This window comes from Thunnus thynnus, chromosome 12 (genome assembly GCF_963924715.1).
Source record: "Thunnus thynnus chromosome 12, fThuThy2.1, whole genome shotgun sequence".
In the NCBI taxonomy this organism is placed as follows: Eukaryota; Metazoa; Chordata; class Actinopteri; order Scombriformes; family Scombridae; genus Thunnus; species Thunnus thynnus.
Genome location: NC_089528.1, coordinates 12,674,174 through 12,693,479, shown reverse-complemented (window position 1 = coordinate 12,693,479; position 19,306 = coordinate 12,674,174). Strand labels below are relative to the sequence as shown.

The following is a 19,306-nucleotide window of genomic DNA, read 5'->3' as shown; positions in this document are numbered from 1 at the left end:
AAGAGAAGAGAAGAGAGAAGAGGAGAGGAGAGGGGAGGGGAGGAGAGGAGAGTAGAAAGGAGAGAGGAGAAGAGAAGAGAGGAGAGGAGAGGAGAGGAGAATAGAGGAGAGGAGGGGGAATGAGCTGTCACAAGCCCCTTCAAAGCGGCATAGGGGGGCTGAATCTGAATTGGATTGCAGAGTTTCAATGAGAGCCTGTCGGCACCAGGTGCCTGCTGAATGCCACCCCCACCCCACCTCACACACACACAAAACACACACATCCTTTCGCCTCATCTCACTTTGCACTCACTCACACCACCTGGCCCATGCCATCTAAGCACAGCGGGGTATCTCCCTCTCTACTTCTCTCTTCCTGAGGATGAGGCAGATTTACAGTTCATCAGGCTCTTTTTCACTTACATGTGATGAAGATCTGTCTACACTGAAATCATAGCCTGATTGGAACGAGGGCCCACGCTGAGCGCACTCAGAGACCAATATAGATATGCAAAGACATCGTCTACAATTATGGGCAGGAAACATGAAATGTGGTAATCATAAAATCAGAGGCGAGATGCTGCAGCTGCCTCGCCGCATACACTCACACACTCACATGAACAAACAGTAAAATTAAATGTTAACTGTGGAATTCATCAGCATATTCAGAATCTTAACTGTGTATCTAACCTCATTTCTAATTAACAATATATTAGTACATTGCAAACTGAACCAAATCAGCAGGTGTCCACCGGACTGTATGAATGTTTGTTAAAATGTCTGAAATAACTCCATTAATGTTATTTGGTCATAATATCAGACCTCAGTCAAATTTAATCGTGTTTTTTGTTAGACTGTTTTTATAGATTGAACAAAAGATATCTATTGTAATATTTTACATTCGTCTGTGTATGTGCTGTACATTCTTAAAAATGGATTCTTGTAAGGTACCTGTCTATCTGTGTAGGTGCATCTGACTGTGTGTGTGTGTGTGTGTGTGTGTGTGTGTGTGTGTGTGTGTGTGGTGGTGGGGGACTGTGAAATTGATTGTGGCTGGACAGGAGGCAGGCAGGCAGGCGTGTGGTGGTGCCCAAGGGGCAGGACAGTGCTGAGTGAGCAATACTTCACCTGCACTGGAGACAACACACACACTCACACTCACACTCACACACACACACACACACACACACACAGTCATCTAAAGTTTGTCACACACACTGACCATTAAGATTTACTCTAGTCATCCAGCCCATTGATCCAGAGAGAACAGGAGAAGAGAGAAAGAGAGGGAGCCTCAGAGAAAAATAGAAAGACGCAGAGACAGACAGAAGTGTTGACATAAAGATTAACCTTGAAGCAACAGTGTAAATGGAGAGGGTGAAGTCACCTCAGGCTTTGTGGGACCCATCTCTGTTTGTATCTCCAGCTCAGACACAGGGACAATATTTAATGTCCAGCCTAGATGATAATTAATACCACCATTCTGAGGTTTGACCACTCTCTGTCCCAAATTATGTTTACTTTAAACCATAAAAATTATGACAATGTCATAGTGCCCTCAAAGTGTTAAAACACACCAAATTAATTGGATATGGTAACAGAAAAAGTCAATTTATGGGTACTACTGCCAATGAGCCCTTTTGAGAATGTCAGGGAACAAGAGACATTATGAGATAACAGATCTATATTCCCTACAACATAATGTGTTGAGACCAAACTTCCTCTGGACCCGCAAGTTTGTCTGACTTTCATTTCTGCCTTTCATATTTCCTTACAACATAAAGAACATATGCTTTCATAGCCTAGTGTTGTGATTGTCAGAAATGATAAGCTTGTCTCCTGCTCAAAGCACTTGCGTCATGCATCTTTAACTATGTAAACAAATAGCCAGGCCAGTGCGGTTTGCATCATCTTGAGCCAAGAAGGGCTTCTTAGCAACCTAGCAGGAAAAACTGTTGACCCATGTTAATAAAGTTTAATACTAATACTAATAAAGTTGTTCTTCATACTACAAGTGTTGCTTGAGTTCTCATCTCTCTAGACTTCTTTTCCTTTTCCGTGCACCTTGGAAGTAGGTGAAGTTGTGCCAGAGACCCTTACTCTGCATCAATAAAGTTTAATACAACATATGCTGAAGGTTCCTTGCACCATCTGAACTAACTGCAAGTACCTATTTTTCTATTTTCACCTGTTTTGGTTGGCCTCATGTTCTGTTTAACGCTATTCATTTTGAGATATATGACTATATGGAATAGCAAGCCTTCCTTCAGAAGCGGTTTTTCAATGAAGTAGGCTACAAATATTTGTACCTTCAAGGGCCTTGATTTAGCCTTGATGAAAGGGATTTTATTAAGGTTTCATGATTGATATGCGCATGTGTGACATAGGCCTATTTGATCTGAACCATTTTTTATTGTCATAATAACAAAGATGCTTTGTGAACATCTAAATCTTACTTTCTAGTTTTCTTAATAGCTGTATACTTCTCAAATTATTTGAAATTAGAGCCTTGGATTGGGCTTACTAATAGCTCAGTCTAATCAGCACTGCTGTGTTGGGCAGCACTGCCCAGGGTGGTGAAAGAAATGATAACAGTGCAGGGGGTGAAGTAGTCTGTGTGTGATGGGCGAGATAGTCCATGCCCCCTCCCTGACATGTTGTCCAACCACGTCTAAAGGCAAAACTGTTTAGACCCATTATGAATGACCACACCTCAAGGCAGCGCGAAAGGCCTGCCATCATAGTGTATTTTTTGCACAAATCGGGACACGGGCACACAATTTTGGACAGTCTCTCCTCTAAGAAATCACGGCCCTGACTCAACTGCAACCCCAAAAGTGATTGAAGTAGTTGTGTGAATAATTACAAAAGAGTGCTTGAGAGAGAGATTCAAACCTTGCATACTTTCTCACCTCCACAAACCTGAGCTATCCCTACATGACATGGACGTGGTTATCAGATTGTAATTTCAGAAGGTTACACAAACACAAAGTGATGCTGCCTCCAAATCCAGTGTCAGAAATTCTGTTATGAGCAAAAACTCAAAAATCAGTAAGTGACAGCAACAGCTAAACTATCCTTACAGGAGGCATCTAAAACAATTTTGCCCAGGTTTGGGTAGGATTAGCATCAGTGTAGGAAATTTTAAAAATATTTGGGGGGCAACATTTGCCCCCACTGTCTAAAAGATTGGGGCATTTACAAAATTTTGGGGGCACTTTTAAAAAATACTAATTAGTGCATAAAGTTGTGTTTAATGTGAAATGAGCCCAGATTAAAATGCAGTCAGTAATCATCACCTTGTGTAACTACAACCATATCAGTAAATATGTCTGTTGTGTTTGTGTTTCATTTGTAATAATTGTCTACATATTCTAACTTCAATAATAATCACATGAAAAGCAAAACAATGCAGGCCTATTCCCTTTCAACAACTAAAATTTACTTAGGAAGAGCCTTCAGTATAAACCACTAGATGACAGTATAAGATAATGATCATGGGATCATTACAATCTAATTGATCTAATTAGATTTAGCAAAAGATTTGGTTGGTGGATTATGTCATATTCAGATCTCCTACAACCCAAAACCAGTCTGAAGCATTGCATGCCACAGCCTCAGGTGTTTCACAAAATTACAGACTAGTAGCGACAAGTACTGTCAAAAGAGCCAAAACGAGTGTAATATTCCTTCCTTATCGATGCAGTTCTGGAAATAACTTTTGTTGAAATTTTTTAGTGTGCTTTATTTCATCTCCAAATTTAGCCCTGCTGCCATTTTGAGCATGGATGAACTAACATTATAGACTATAGACTGGTTAGTAGACTGAAAAAAATATGTTCTAGATTTGGGACTAAAAAGCTTACTTCACTTAGTGTATTGAGCTCTGTAACGTTACAGCAGTAAAGGCACTGATCACCCCACCAGTCGGCAAAACCCACATGTAAGCTGTAACATTAATGTTATCTAGCCAACTTGCTAACACTAATGTTAGCTAACGTGCCAGACCAAACACATTTTTTTCTCTAGCATTAGCGTTACTTACCATAAGCAAATTGATGATTCTTGATTGTTTGGGGATGATGAGCTGAATAGTTTTTAACCTGTTCGCTTCCTTTAACAAATTCATGATTAGCTTTTAGCTGTCCAAGGCTATGTTTGGGTGGATGAGCCCGGCATGCTTTACAGAAGAGGAGAGTCGTCTTATTCACCTCTTCAACACCAAGCCAGTCTATTTTCCATTTTTTCCAATTGTAGAAACGGCAACTTTCTATGCTGTCTTATATGCTGGGAGTGGTGTTCGTAACGGCCTAGGATTTGGGTTGCTTTCTGTGGTAACAGTTGGAGCTTTTTTAATGAGGTACTGGTCCTTCGCAGCAGCCAACTTCACTGCAGGTTCAGGATTGCATGGCCTCTGCCAGGTATCGTAACAGCAGCGTAGTGTGAACAACAGCGCTGTTTGTGTGAGTGTGTGTTAGAGACGGAAATGGAAATTAAATGAATTGAATGATAACAAAATGATGGCTTAATGTAGGATTAGGATATTGGCCTGAACATAAAATCATTATTTTTTTTAAATCTTGGGGGGCATTTTTGCCCTTGCCCCCAGTTAATTTCTTACACTGATTGGCACTGTAGTTAAATAAGAACAGAAAATCAAAACCTCACCCAGTGGGTGAAGTAGGAAAGTTCATGGCCCGAAGTTAGAACAAAACTCAGGAAGCCCAAGTTGAAGGCAAATGTTTATGACCATCTGCCATTGCAACACAAATACTTAAACTTTCCCCAGCACTATTTCAATGTCAAACAATAGCCTGTTTCTAGGTGTGTCTCCTTCATGTAACATTTTCAAGGAGGGGAAAATGTATTTCTCTGAGTTTATGTGCATGAAGTACATATTTGCATTTTAGGACATTGTGTCTCATTTCACAAAATCTCAGGGGGATAGGCTGTAAAACAGAGTGACAGATTGTCATTTTCTGCCTCGTGATTTGCTTTGGCAAAGGTAGCCTGCTGACAAAAAACACTCTCTGTAATAATAATTGAAATGAACAGAAGTACTGATAGTTATTTATGGGACAGGGCTCTCATTAAACAGTCACATAGATTAGGTATAAATGTATCGAGTTTAAATGGTGTATTAAAGCGTTTCTGCAATATTGCCTTTTCAAAGACTTACTTCAATCTAAAAGGGATAATAATTCACAGAGAGAAAGAGAGAGAGAGAGAGAGAGAGGGAGAGACTGACTATAGCAGCTCATTAAGTAGTTAAGTGCTTAATAAATGTCACATGCATCCTCCTTTAATGACCAACAGGGGTTCTATTCAGAGCACCTGTACATGAACACACTAACAAATAAACAGCATTCACACAGAAATTCTCTCATAAAACACAGACAGGCACAAAGTCCATTCGACCATTCATCAAATAGAGAACAACTAAAGATTTCACAATAGAGAAATTGAAAAGAAAAGAGCAGTGTGTCCTTTTATGTAACTCTGTATTGGTTTTGATGGAGAAAAAGACTCAACAAGTGCTCTATTGTTGCTTTTGTTTGTTCCCAGGAAGGCTTAACAAGAGAGTCTAATATTCTCGCATTGTTCTCTCCAAACGCCACACAGCATGATGAACTTCAAAGCACTTAGCTCCTGACAGTTATGCACACAGCCAGACTACAGCATGCACACACGCCCCCACACACACCGACGGTGTCTGACACAGCCGCAAAGGAAATTGCCTACACGTTAGAATACACTATAAACAAAAGCGGCAGACTTGGTGTGTAAAGATCTGACTAATGAATCAATATGCTAAGTGAACATTGGCTTCCCAATAAAGCCAGAGGAAAGCGTTTTAACGTGACACTGCTGACGCATATCCAAAATAAAGAAAACAATATGTTCCTTCCACAAACACACATTATGGGAGAGAACAAGGCAATGAGTTAATTAGAGAGATGAAGGCTCTGAAGACCTCGGCCACACCTCGTGGATATTGACAGATCTGCAATAACAATCTCACAAAAGAAAGGAAACACAATAAGAAGAGGGAGGAGGAGTGAGTGAGGAAATATTATGAAATGAGGTAATATAGAAAAAAAAAATCCAAGGACACAAGACGCCTGCGAACCTGTGAGAGGAGTCAAGAGAGACAAATGGGACATGAATGGATGCAGATGAGATGCAAAGAAGCATGACATCAGAGAAGGCAACGCAGCCGAGAGATGGAGAGACGAAGGCATCAAAGGATGAGTAATGTTAAATTTATTCCTGTCCTCCATCTACTCCATCTAACTTCTCTCCATCCACCCAGAGTGCAAACAGCTCTCCATCAACATGAGATGAGGCTTTTGTATTTTCCCTGGTCACTTAAAGGAGATATACGGTTATAGCTTTGTCAATAGCAAAAGTTATTTAGATCAAACAAAACCACAGCTTGATTTGTCTTTATCTGACACACACACACACACACATACACTGTCTCTAACTAGTTGTTTATAGGGTCACTTAGATGTCTGTCTATCTCAGCTTCATCATGGCTGAGTATCTGTCTTTATTCAGCTGGTTGACGTGAATTCTTTATTGTACAGTATCCGAAGTATCCTTCAGTCTAAACAGGATGACAGTGATAAAGATGTCCATTGCCCTGCCCTCCCAACCAGATGGGAGAATGCAATAAAGCCAGAAAAATGTCATTACATATTCATTCTTCTAACCAATCTGCTGCCTACCTTTTTCCCTCATCTTCAGAGATCATGTGTGACACAAAGCATTGTAAAGCGTTGTGCATAAATGAGAACTGAACTACTTTGAGCTTTAAAGTGTTATTCTTCTCATTAACGACACAATGACGTGTCAATTGTGTTTTTGTGTAACAGTGGTATTCATCAAACCAGCTCACACTTCACAAACGAAACTATTACAGCGATAAAGGGCTTGGCTGAAATCCTGCTTCTTTCTGCCTCGGCTGTTTCTTCTCTGCTTTTTTTCCCCCCAAGTACGCAGCACCATACCCATCATTCTTCCTGTCGAATAAAGTCTCGGAAAAAAAAGAATACACTGTCCCCATCTTCCAAAAAACCAATATCTGCACAAGGCAAGATAGAGAGAAAAGAGAGAGAGGAAGAATAGAAGGAAACAGCAGGAAAGACAAATTATAAAGAGAATAAAAGAAGTGTGACAATCAGAGTGAAATAACAAGGAGAGGAGGGAAGGGGAAGAGATGATGGTAGGTTGGATTCAGGATTAAGAAAAAGTTCTACTGTGCTCCTTTTTGGCATAGACTTTGTAACATGAGTTCATCTGGTAAAGTAATAACCTTTTGCATTTCATACACATCTTTGTTATGGAAAAGTTTCATTATAACTTGATTCAGACGTCACAGAATCCCTACAGATAGAGTAGTAATCCTTTGCAATGTTTAGCAGATGGCAAACAAGACAAGGTAACATGAATTTACATATCATGTATGAAATCTGTGAAATCTTATTCTTTGAGCAAAGAGCTGTCTTGCTCTCTGCTCCAAATTCCCCACCATTTCTACAAAAGCAGTGTGACGTGTGTCACTAGCTAGCAGAGGTCTTGTTTTAGAATAAAATCTGATGATTCAACACAATCTTTGTTTTGCACAGTATTTACAATAAAACATCAAAAACACTTTTCAGTCAACAAGACTAAGAGTCTACAGCCATGCTAGCAGCTCTGTGAGGCTTCATTTAGGCACAGCAGTGCGCTGAAGTAAATGCTAACATCAGCAGACTGCAGACTACTACTACAATGACATGTGAGCATGTTAGCATTATACCTGCTAACATGCTGATGTTTAGCAGGTATAAGGTTTTGACCTGATGATAGCGCTGGATGAAAAGTTAAAGATCCCTTCCAGACGCGTTTTAAGACCTCATGATGAATTTCTGTACTAAATGTTGTGGCAATCCATCCAATAGTGGTTAAGATATTTCATTCTGGACCAAAGAGGTGTCCCAACCAACCAAATGACTGACCACATATATACATATATATATATATATATATATATATATATATATATATATATATATATATACACACACACACACACACACACACACACACACACACATATATTTTTTCTAGTCTAGTCCAAGAACATTGCAATGTTGTGCATACCTTTACAAGCAATGTGATGCCTTTACTCTCATTTTAGGGCAGTCTGCCAGTGACTTTTACAGGATTTTTACAGGAAAATGACTTGGGGTCCTTTTCAAACCAGCATATTAAATTGACAGAGCATTTATGAATTACATGCAGTGCATACAGTACCTAAAAGAGGCTTAAGATAGAGAGACAGACCAATGTAAAGGGTAGGGTGGAGTCACACACAGAGAGAGAGAGAGAGGGCACCATGCTCCTACATTAAATCAGGCCTGACGGAGTGACCTTTGATAGCCCCAGACATAAAAGGTTACATGAGCGGTGGAGAAAATGGGTCTATCTGTCACTTACCAGCTAGCTATAAATGATGTTGCGTCTGTGTGTGTGTGTGTGTCTCTGTTTGAGGTCAAACTAACAAAGAAAACTAGGTGTATCTTTCTTTCATCCACAGAATATTAACACAAAATTGTTCTCTGTAGAAATCACTTCAAATACTTTCCCCTTGGTATTTCAGGGATAGCGAGAATGTTTTCTGTGGTGCTGCACAGGTAGGCAAAGACTAGCTCCTTTCCTGTAATGCATAGGTCATCATATATAAAGAATTTTTATACCAAGGAATGTGAAATAAACGTACAGTATGTAAGCAGATGGTTAGTTGAAATGGCAAGACATGCATCACTTTCAAATAAATAAATATCCACTTTTCTTCTGTGTTTCTCTAAACAATACAACACAAGAGTGAAACAACCTTCACCCAACTCATTAAAGCTTTTGTTGCATTACGCTGTTTTAAACATCCAGTCTTGGGTAGGTCTTTCCCAGAGAGCAATATGCTGTGCTTAAGAAAGTGAATAATTTTAAGCATTTGCAACAGTAGCATAAGTGGTGTGTTTAGAATAAAATAACACTAACTACACAAAGTTTTGTTCATTAACAGAAAATCTAAAGCAAAATGTGCCTCAGTGCTGGTCACCCTGTTTGATTGCAAAGTGATCTCTGCAAAATGCAGCACCACAGCAATGACCACAGCCAAGAATAAAAGGAAAGCAGATTACCACCTTTAAAAGCTGCAGCTAAAAATTAAGTAGCATTTGTCAGGTGGTTCAAATCCCGGTTATACATAATTATATTCACAATCATCAGCACCTCTAAGGCAGTTTAATAAGTAAATGCTTTGCTGAAGGGCATGATGGCTGTGCTCAACAACTTACCTATTATTGCTGGCAACACTAATTTACATCCCAAGCTATGCCAGTTGCCTGTGCCCTTGATACTCCCTTAAGTCCCCTATGCCCCCATAGTGCCAAACGTGCTAAATTAAGCTTACTGTATTTTACAAACCTCAGCGACCCATGCTATTTAATAAACTACTAATGGAGGGAAACACAGGCACCTCATTAGGAGGTTGCCAAAAGACATATATACACACACACAAACACAAACGACTTGAGGCAACTTTCCTCTGGCTCCGAGCCGGACATTAATGATGTTCAAGCTGGTTTTAACAACTATTTATTTACTTGGGGAATAATTTTGCAGTGTAGGGGAACCTGCTGAAGGTGTTTAGGGAATTCTTATTATTAATCAACCTGCAGAGAAGAGGAGAGGAGAGGAGAGGAGAGGAGAAGAGGGGAGTGGTAAGGAGAGGAGAGGAGGGGAGAGGAGGGGAAAGGAGAGGAGCGGAGAGGAGAGGAGAAGAGAGGAGAGGAGAGGAAAGGAGAAGAGAAGAGAGGAGAGGAGAGGAGAGGAGAGGAGAGGAGAGGAGAGGAGAGGAGAGGAGAGGAGGGGAGAGGAGAAGAGAGGAGAGGAGAAGAGAGGAGAGGAAATGGAAAGGAGAGGAGGGGAGTGGTAAGGAGTGGAGAGGAGGGGAGAGGAGGGGAAAGGAGAGAAGCGGAGGGGAAGGGAGAGGAGCGGAGAGGAGAGGAGAAGAGAGGAGAGGAAAGGAAAGGAGAAGAGGGGAGTGGTAGGGAGAGGAGGGGTAAGGAGAGGAGAGGAGACGAGAGGAGAGGAGGGGTAAGGAGAGGAGAGGAGAGGAGCGGAGAGGAGGGGAAAGGAGAGGAAAGGAAAGGAGAAGAGGGGAGTGGTAAGGAGAGGAGAGAAGAGGAGAGGAGAGGAGAGGAGAGGAGAGGAGGGGATGCAAGGGCAGGGCTTTTGCATTATTCACACATGTACACACATGTGCACACACCCACACACTCACACATTTCTTTAGTAAACACAGTAGAAAGGGCTATTTAAATGGCAACTTGGTGACAATGTGCTGTGATTGACAGCAGAAGGAGGGGGTTGATGGGAGGATTCTGTCAGCGACTGATAACAGCTGTCTGCTTCATTCACAAGAGAGACAGAGACAGAAAGTGAGAGAGAGACACACACACAGCTAAACAGACGCACCGTAATGCACCCTTGCATATATTTTCAATTAAAGTTGTTGGTTGCGTCATTCCTGAGTTACGTAATGCATACGGAAAAAGGTAGATTACAGACTCCATCATGTAAATTTCCATCAGCACAAACAATCCATCGGAGCCTGACACTCCTCTGCACCCCAGATGACAAACAGAGATGCAAAATCACACACACACACACACACAGTTATTAAACATTCATCGGAGTGAGTTTGGGGTAATGAACGGGAGTCAACAATGAATTATGGATCATATTCTAATGGTTGGCTTACCCCTCTCATTACTGGCATGCTAATGTGATTGGGAAACAAATGATTATCAGCTTTATTAGAAAGGAGAAAAGAGCAGGAGAGAGAGCAGGGGCTCATGATCACCATGACACCCCTGACTGTTTCACCTGGAGAGAAGGATGAAGTGGGAGAGAAGTAGGAAGAAATTGAGATATTCAGGGAAAGAAAGATCATTTTAAGACTTTGGAAACTGTTGAAGTACTGTTGTATTAATAACATTGTTCTCACGCATCATTGAATCTAGCTTAGGACATAAAGTACAACATCACATCATTCATTTTGTTTAACTGCTTTTGTGTGCCGTTTTGGTTCGTCCTAAAGTAAGATATTTCTTCTCATAGATGTGTTGAAAATGGATTTTTTGCAATCACATAATGAATTCCTCTCTGCAACACAAAATGCATTTACTAACAGTAGTTCTGCACCAATCTGCACAAACCTACAGCTCCCAACTGATGTAATACATCGGAGTGCATGCGTACGCACCCTCAGACATTTATCACAGCACTGGTCAAGGTGGAGACATCTCCTGCAATCCATCTCTCAGCTTATTGGCACCAAAAGACCTGCTTTTATGCTTTGCCCAGAGATTTATGAGCGACTAAAGGCGCATGTGGGTGCTTATGGATGCGTGCGCGCGCGTGCATGAATGCATACATTAGCAGCATATGCACACCTCGCAGTCGGAAAGAGATCAGGTTGATGTGCCTATTGACGCCTCACCTCCCTCTCCCTTTCTTCCACTCCCCATGTTGCTGTTTCCTCTCCATCCATCCATCTATCCTTCAATCCATCACCTTCCTTTAAAAGCCTGTTAGGAAACCCAATACCTTTCATTAGCACAAAAAGATTAGCTTTTTAGCAGGAGGGGTGTGTGTGTGTGTGCCTGTCTGTGTGAGCAGAGAAACAGTAGGTGGTGGGAGGGATAAATAAAGATAATCAAGGATGCCTGTGCCAGACAGCCACTTAGCTTAACCCACAGTGAGCTGAGCACATTCAAACACAAGCACACATAGTTACAAGATATTACACACCTTACAACACTGATATCGAAGGGTTTAGAACAATCTGAAGAGTTTAATTCCAAAATAAGATATCCACCATTAGGGAAATTGACACGACTCCAACAAAATGACTGCTGACATGAAAGCAAAGCTGATTGTGGATTATAATTAAAGTTGTGACTCATCTTAATCCCTTTACTTGAAAAACAGTAATGGTTTTGATGATACAATCATTTGGGCGGTTGAAATGTTAACTGATGAATTTCAGATAGTATGAAATTGGGATGAAATAGCATGAAAGACATCATAAAGTAGTTGATTGATAAAGAATTCATATTGTACTTTACATACTAATAGTAACTATCTTCAGTGAATTACATATATGGGCAAAGACAACAGGACCAAGACAGCTGATGATCTTCCAAAATAAACATAAGGTCCTATGTCAGAGCTTCATTATTGACCCACACTTTCAATATATGAATGCCAGTGAACATGGAGGAATAGCAGCTTGCTATATTGCTTCGGAAAAGTGAGCGGATATTGATGTACGAATTCTCACACGGTCACATATGTGTTTATTATATTGTCTGTATGTGATTGTTCATTGACCCTTAAACACTGTGCCGTTGATATGCCTTGGCCTTTTTAAAAAAAAATCATATAGCCACAACAATGATGTCATTTTAAACTTGTATTAATTGAGATTTTGGCCAGTTGGGGGCAGCACAACAAGCTGTAAGCACAACATTGATGTATTGGCGCAATACAAAGTTGTTTTATCATGATAGCAAACAGTTGCTTATTTACACATCCTGGAGACAGAATGACTCTGAAGTCATGTGAAGTCATAGTGGCCAAATATAAGTCCAATATCCACTCCTCTTTCAGCTCTGTTTTGGTCACCACCAACTGAGAGAAATATCTCTCTTGCTGCTAATTATTTCACTATGTTTACCAGTAGAGGTGGAAATCACAAATCACTTTGCTGATTCAAATCAACTTGTTCAATTCAGTTCAAAGATTCATAGTCACTGACTATCAGTTCAGTACAAAACTAGCCTATACAAGCACTGTATAAGCTCTCAGTCACCCCTGAAGGGATCCCCACTGCTAAAAGCTACTGATAAGGTCACTGACAACGGTGATTCAGTATTATCAGTTTGAAGGTTCTTTAATAAAGATTTGTTCGTACATGTACTGAACACCTCTACTCGCCAGCCAGTCTCTTACTTTTGTCTGTCTGCTGTTTGGTGCTCAGCAGGTAGTGTACAGTGGGTTTATCAGGGCTTTTTTTTGCGAAAAACTGCTGCCTGTTGACGAGAGCAGTGAGAATGTAAAACCAAAACAATGAGATAAAAGCCACTAAAACACTCCGTAGAGCTGACGGGTGCTGCAGAGTCAGCTCATTTTTTTGGACAGTTTGTTTCCTTTCTTGTGGAAAATATTTAGCTTACCCATGCATCAGGAAGACCTGCTTTTTGTCCCATCATTGTTGAATCCAAGTAGCATCTCAAGTGCACACATCTGTGTTTTCGCTTTACACAGCAATATGTCAGGTAGTTAACTACAGTAAATACCCTTCTTATATTTGGTTATAAAAATTAATACTTTATATGGCATTAGGTTATGTATTTCTGCTATAAGATGCACTTAATGTCTTTGATGTGTAATCAACACTGTTTAAACTTAAAAATATATGTCAACATGCAATATTGCTGGTATGTGTATGCCATGCTTTAAGGACCCAAGGCGTAAAGCAATTTCTCCTGAGGGCAATAAAGGTTTTATTCATTCAAAAAAAAGTGTGAGATAAAAGCACACACACACACAAACATACAGACACACACACATTTGGCACATTTTGAGTAATCTTGAGGGATTTGCCATCAGTTAAAACAATACCAATGCATTTATCCTGGGACAAGAAAGCACTCCTATTAATCTATCAGACAAACACACCTTATAGCAAACACACACAAAGAAACACACACACACAAGCAGAAAACACAGTTATTTAACCCACTATTTCCCTGGAGAGAGGGTCTTTAACAGTAACAAAGCAGCATCCAATCACTTACATGCTTTCCCCTGGTGCGTCCTCTTTCCATACAAAACAATCTGGAGAACAAGATTACGCACAAGTACACACATACAAAAGCATACATGCACACACACACTCACACACACATGCCTTCACCTAATACCCATCAGCTTTTGGGACAGAGGAAAATCTATATTTCATCTGCAAAGCTGAGGTGTTTGTGCACACGCTGAGTTTGTTTGTCATTAGGCCTAACCCCTGTGGCTCACCTAATCAGGTTGCTGTGTATGTGTGTGTGTGTTTCATTCTGTCTATGAGGGTTTGAGAAAAGAGAGAATATGACTCTGTGTGTTTTTGTGTGCATGCGTGGGTATGGTGTCAAGTGTAGAGGAGTGAGAGGTGTGTAAGTCAGAAACGTGCAAACACACACTCGAATCCGAATTAAAGTTATCGATCGTCCATGGCATGCTCTCACACAAAGATCACAGCTTAACCCTGATCAATGACTAATCTATTTGTTTGTTTGTGTGTGCGTGTGTTTTTATGCATCATCTCAATTTCCATCACTCTGGACAGCTGTATTAATATTCTCAGATTTCTCATGTTGTGTAACTAACCTCTGCTTTATCTTAACCATTAAGCCTTGATATAACAAGACTTAGAGTCTACATTGATGCATGCAGCTCTTTGAGACTGTACTGAGGGACAGCAATGCTTTGAGCTAAATGCTAGCATCAGCATGCTAACATGTTCACAATTACAATGCTAACATGTTTATGTCTATCAGGTATCATGTTTACCATGTTCACCATCTTAGATTAGCGTGTTAGCATTTGCAGATTAGCACTAAACACAAAGTACAGCTGAGGCTGATGGGACTCTCATTAGTGTTGCAGGTATTTCGTAATAAACCCAAGTATTAGACACATTGAAGTTTTGACATGACAATGGCTAAATGAAAAGTAAAGGGATCAGAAAAATTATTAAAGAGCATAAAATGATCGTACTCTGCTATCTTTCTAGCGTTCTGTCTTCTTTAAAATGGACATGACAATGTTTTGACTACAAATTTTCTTAGATTAAGATAAAGGGGAAAACACACCTTGACATATTGATTAGCTTTGGCAACACCACACATGAATTAGATCATTTGTGAATTTCAAGTACAGAATGTCTGTACCAAATTTCATTACATTAGTTGTTGAGACATTTCACACCAAATTACTAATGTGACCCACTAGAGGAAAAGTCAAGGATCACCAAACTCAGGGATTCATAATTTGAAACATTGAATCCTTTAAAGATGCTGCCCTGTAGCTGAGGGAGGTAAAGAGAATTCCCTGTTTGATAGTCAAGCATCACAAAAATCTGACAACATCCAAGTGGTCCCTGCAGCGGACAACACACACCACATGATAACTGTGCAGAAGGCAGCTTGAAGCCCTGTTCTCTTGACCACCAACCCTGCCTGTGGCCTAAGCTGTGTGTTCAGCTAACAATTGCTCAGTTTCCCAAAGCATTTCAGTGCAAATCTGTCTACATTCCATACAATAACAATGAAAGAACAAGTGTCTTTTTCGCTAATAAGGACAACGGACAGCACCACAGTTAACCTATATGCAACATTAAACTAATTGCTGGTCAAGGCCATAATTGAGAATGAATGACACCAAAATGACAGACAATCAGGCTCTGTGCCCTACGATTTTATTCATCAGAGTGAAACCTCAGTCTATCATTTCCCCTCTGTCTACCTTCATTAGCACGTCTTCACATGTAATGGCAGAGCACTGTGGCAGCCAATCAGACGAAGTAGTGTCATATAAAAAGGAGGATGGTGGTACAGTTAGTGTGTCTAATTCCTGCTTTGTTCCCAGACATATTTTAATGGAACCATGGAAATGCTCAGCTCCTTTCACCTCATTTGGCTAAACCACAGACCATGAAAAAAGATATTGGGTACAGTATGGTATTACCCTTTATCTAATCACATGACGGTGGGGCTTCTAAAGAAAGCCAAATGTCTTTGAGGTGAGACAGCTCTGCCCCAGAGCTTGACTTTTGTGGCTTCTTTTCAAAGTTTAAGAAACAAAGTGAGGTTTTTATTTCCCTTTTTCTCCCCAGCTCTCAATGCTCTGAAAATGCTATTCACCAGTGGTGACGACCAGGTACAGTATCTGTAATTTGTATTTGTTGAGAGGTTACCCAAGTGTATTTCATTCCACCTTTATTGTTTTATGGTCTTAATATCTCTGAGGTGAGCAGATGATGATAAATCAATAGAAGCAATACTTTCTCGCGATGTCAAAGACCAAGGGAACACTCGGTGTATGTATCTGAGTCTAAATCTGTACAAACACGCTTCTATTAGTTTGTGTGTACTAGTATCTGTGTGCATACCTATAGTATTATGTTTACTATAATCCTGCAGTGTAGTTATGCCAAATCCAATTCAGCTATTGACTAGGAGCACACATAACACATATCTCCCCAGAGCTTATATGGGTATTCATAAGCAACAAGAGGATGAGGCATGGGAGAAATTTTGAATTAGACCATCCAGGGGATATTCTCTGGAGCCTGGTAGAGAAACAGCCCCATCTACAGGATTTATGTGCAACTAGAGGCCATCACAAAGCCTCCCATAACATGCAGGCAAGCTTTTGTATCTAACTTTAAATTCCAGCGCATCTCTTTGTCTCAGCAAAGCTTAATGAGCCTCCTGAGAGCACGCCCAGGTGAATTTGCTGTAAGAGGAAACTACCTGTGTCTACAACAGCACAGAACAATGCTGTCCTTTTTTTTTTTTTTTTTAACAGAAAATACTGTATCTGCAGATTTTGGAGGGGACACTGCAGTACTTTGCCCCTGAAATAAGGGTGTTCGCTTACACAGAGTGTTGACTTAGTGAACACTATCCTGGAAGTGGTCAGCATGGACTCAGCGATTCTGAGCACAAGTTGCTGGGGTCCCCCTCAACTAGAAAACACTAACACGCACACACTTGATATACTCAGAGGAGAGCAAGCTCAGGACTTAAATTCACAAACACACACATACTGGGAGATTGGCCATGCTCTCTAACCCCTTCCTGTATACACGGACCTGCCTCTCAAATATCACTGAGTCCAGACACAGGAGAAAGACCTTTGCAGAACAAAGGAAAGGTCTGATAAGGTACAGCTTGCTGGTGACACTCTGCCTTTTCTCCTAACTATAAAGAGACTGCCTGCCCCTTGTGGTTCGTCCGAATTGTCCCCCTGTCTTGACTTATTTCTGTTAAAGAAAAACTCCAAAGATGTGGCAACAGAAAAAAAATGGAAGGAGGGCAATTTTGAAGTGGGTCAGATTGGGGAGATGAAAGAGAGAAGTTGCAGAGAGAGTGGAGTGAGGATGAAGAGACAGAAAGGGAGACAGTAACAGAGGGTTAGATTGAGAAACTGAGAGGGATTAAGTAGAGTAACCTTGACTAGAAGGGTCACGTTTCATCCAAACTCATTCTTTTTGTAAGGTGCCTGAGTGTCAACTAGCTGCTTATATTTTCACATGTTTAATTCACACAATAACATTGAAACGTGCAAATTTCTACAACACCATTAGAGACAAGGCACATTAAAATGCTGTTTGCTTGCAGATGCAGGCTCTGACCAAGTCCAGAAATCTCAGCCAATAATGTTTTTGTGTCTGTGTGTGTATATGAGTATACATGTGTGCAGAGGAACTAGCAGCAATGCAGAGCTATGAGACAGATGTGTGTGTCGGTCATTACTGTAATCGCTCCATTTACTTCATCTACCCTGGGAGGGACGGCTGGTCAGCACCATCTGGACACACGCACACACATACACACACACAAAAGCACATACATTGCAAGTGCCAGACATGGTAGGTTTCATGGCTAGTCAGCCAGCAACAGGAGGGAAGCTTTGAAATGTGTTTCTATGTCTGTGACAGTGTGTCTATACATGTGCCATCTCTGTCACTGTCTCAATTCCTCCCCATCCTTGGTGACATTTTGCTTTTTTCTCCCTCATCTCTATCCTCCTTTTTCATCCATTTCTCTGACTCCCCCGAGACCAACTGCTTCAGAAATACATGAATCCTCCGTTTTCCCCGAAGACTACGAGACAAAATGAAAAAGGCCACAGACAGTAGTAGCAAGGTGCGGACTTGTTCGAGACACCCAGCTACTGAGGAGAGTGGTTGAAAGATACAGAGACTTCAAGCTCATCTACATGTAATTTTCTCCTATGACTGAGGACAGGGGAAGGGTGATGAGGAGAGGAGTAGAGGAGTGGTCGTGGAGAGAGACAGAGAGCGAGTCAGGCTGATGCTCCGGACTCAAGAGCGGCAGTCTGATCGTCAAGCAACACGTAGTCATGGCAACGGCAAATGAAGGGAGAGAGGAGGAGAGGTAGAGAAACAGAGGAGGAAAAAAAAGAAATGAGGGAGACGCTTCAGGTTAAAACTACATTGCTGAGAGATTAAAAAGAGTTTACCTGGTGCTTTGCTATGCTACATTGGAGCATAATATTACATCCACTTACAGGTGATATTTCAGTTACAGTCAAGAGCTGGGAGTTTAAATATTGCCTAAGGATATGTTTTTCCATTTGCCCTTTTATTCCTCTTGTTTACATTACTCAGCAATGACTCTGTTCACAACTACATTTGAATCTGTGTCACCAATAGCTGGTTAAGTGCATATCTCTATTCTGCTGTTGCTCTTCTGCTCCTTCATCACTCTATTCTGTCTCATTTGTATTCTGTGAGCTCACTGCCCCTCCTCATTCTCCACCTCCACATACACCCTCTCTTTTTTCCCCTTTGTGTCTCCATTGGCTCCCTTTCCTGCTCTTCTAGTGCCCCTGTTGTCCTAAGATCTCTTTTTCTGGCCTCCATCCCTCCATCCCTGCAGAGCAGAGCTGACATTGGGCATGAGGTCAGAGAGATGGGCAGTCATGCTCCTGCTGTCAGCAGACTCAAATGGGCTTAGATACAGTGTGTGGAGACACCCAAGGGACACCATTCCACTAGCCTTGGGCTCCAAAGAGATATACACACACAAACCTCACACATTAAATCACACACTTTTGCAGGCATACAATAACAGAAATACAAACAAGCACATACATACATTATTACTACCAAAAACTACACACAGAACATACACACACACAAAACATACACAAACACACACATGCATACACTTATGCAAACAGAACGAGGCATGGTATTACAGATTTCAAAAAGGACAAATTCCCATTGGAGAACTGCCATGGATTATTGGCTGGTATAGCCAGTGTTGTGCACAATGGAGATATTCATAGTTGATGAATGCAGAACGATTATGTTAAAAATAGAGTCATAAACCTACAAAGGTCATATACATCCATTAAGCATAGATACGTCAAGCGAAGTGAAAAATCACTTCCATCAATTGTATAT

The 19,306-nt window shown here is 40.9% G+C and overlaps 1 long non-coding RNA gene across 4 annotated transcripts in view; it reads right to left on the bottom strand.

Annotated features, from left to right (window-relative positions):
• Positions 1-19,306, bottom strand: part of LOC137194035 (uncharacterized) — a 111,425-nt gene that overhangs the window by 90,883 nt on the left and 1,236 nt on the right. The window lies entirely within an intron of this gene.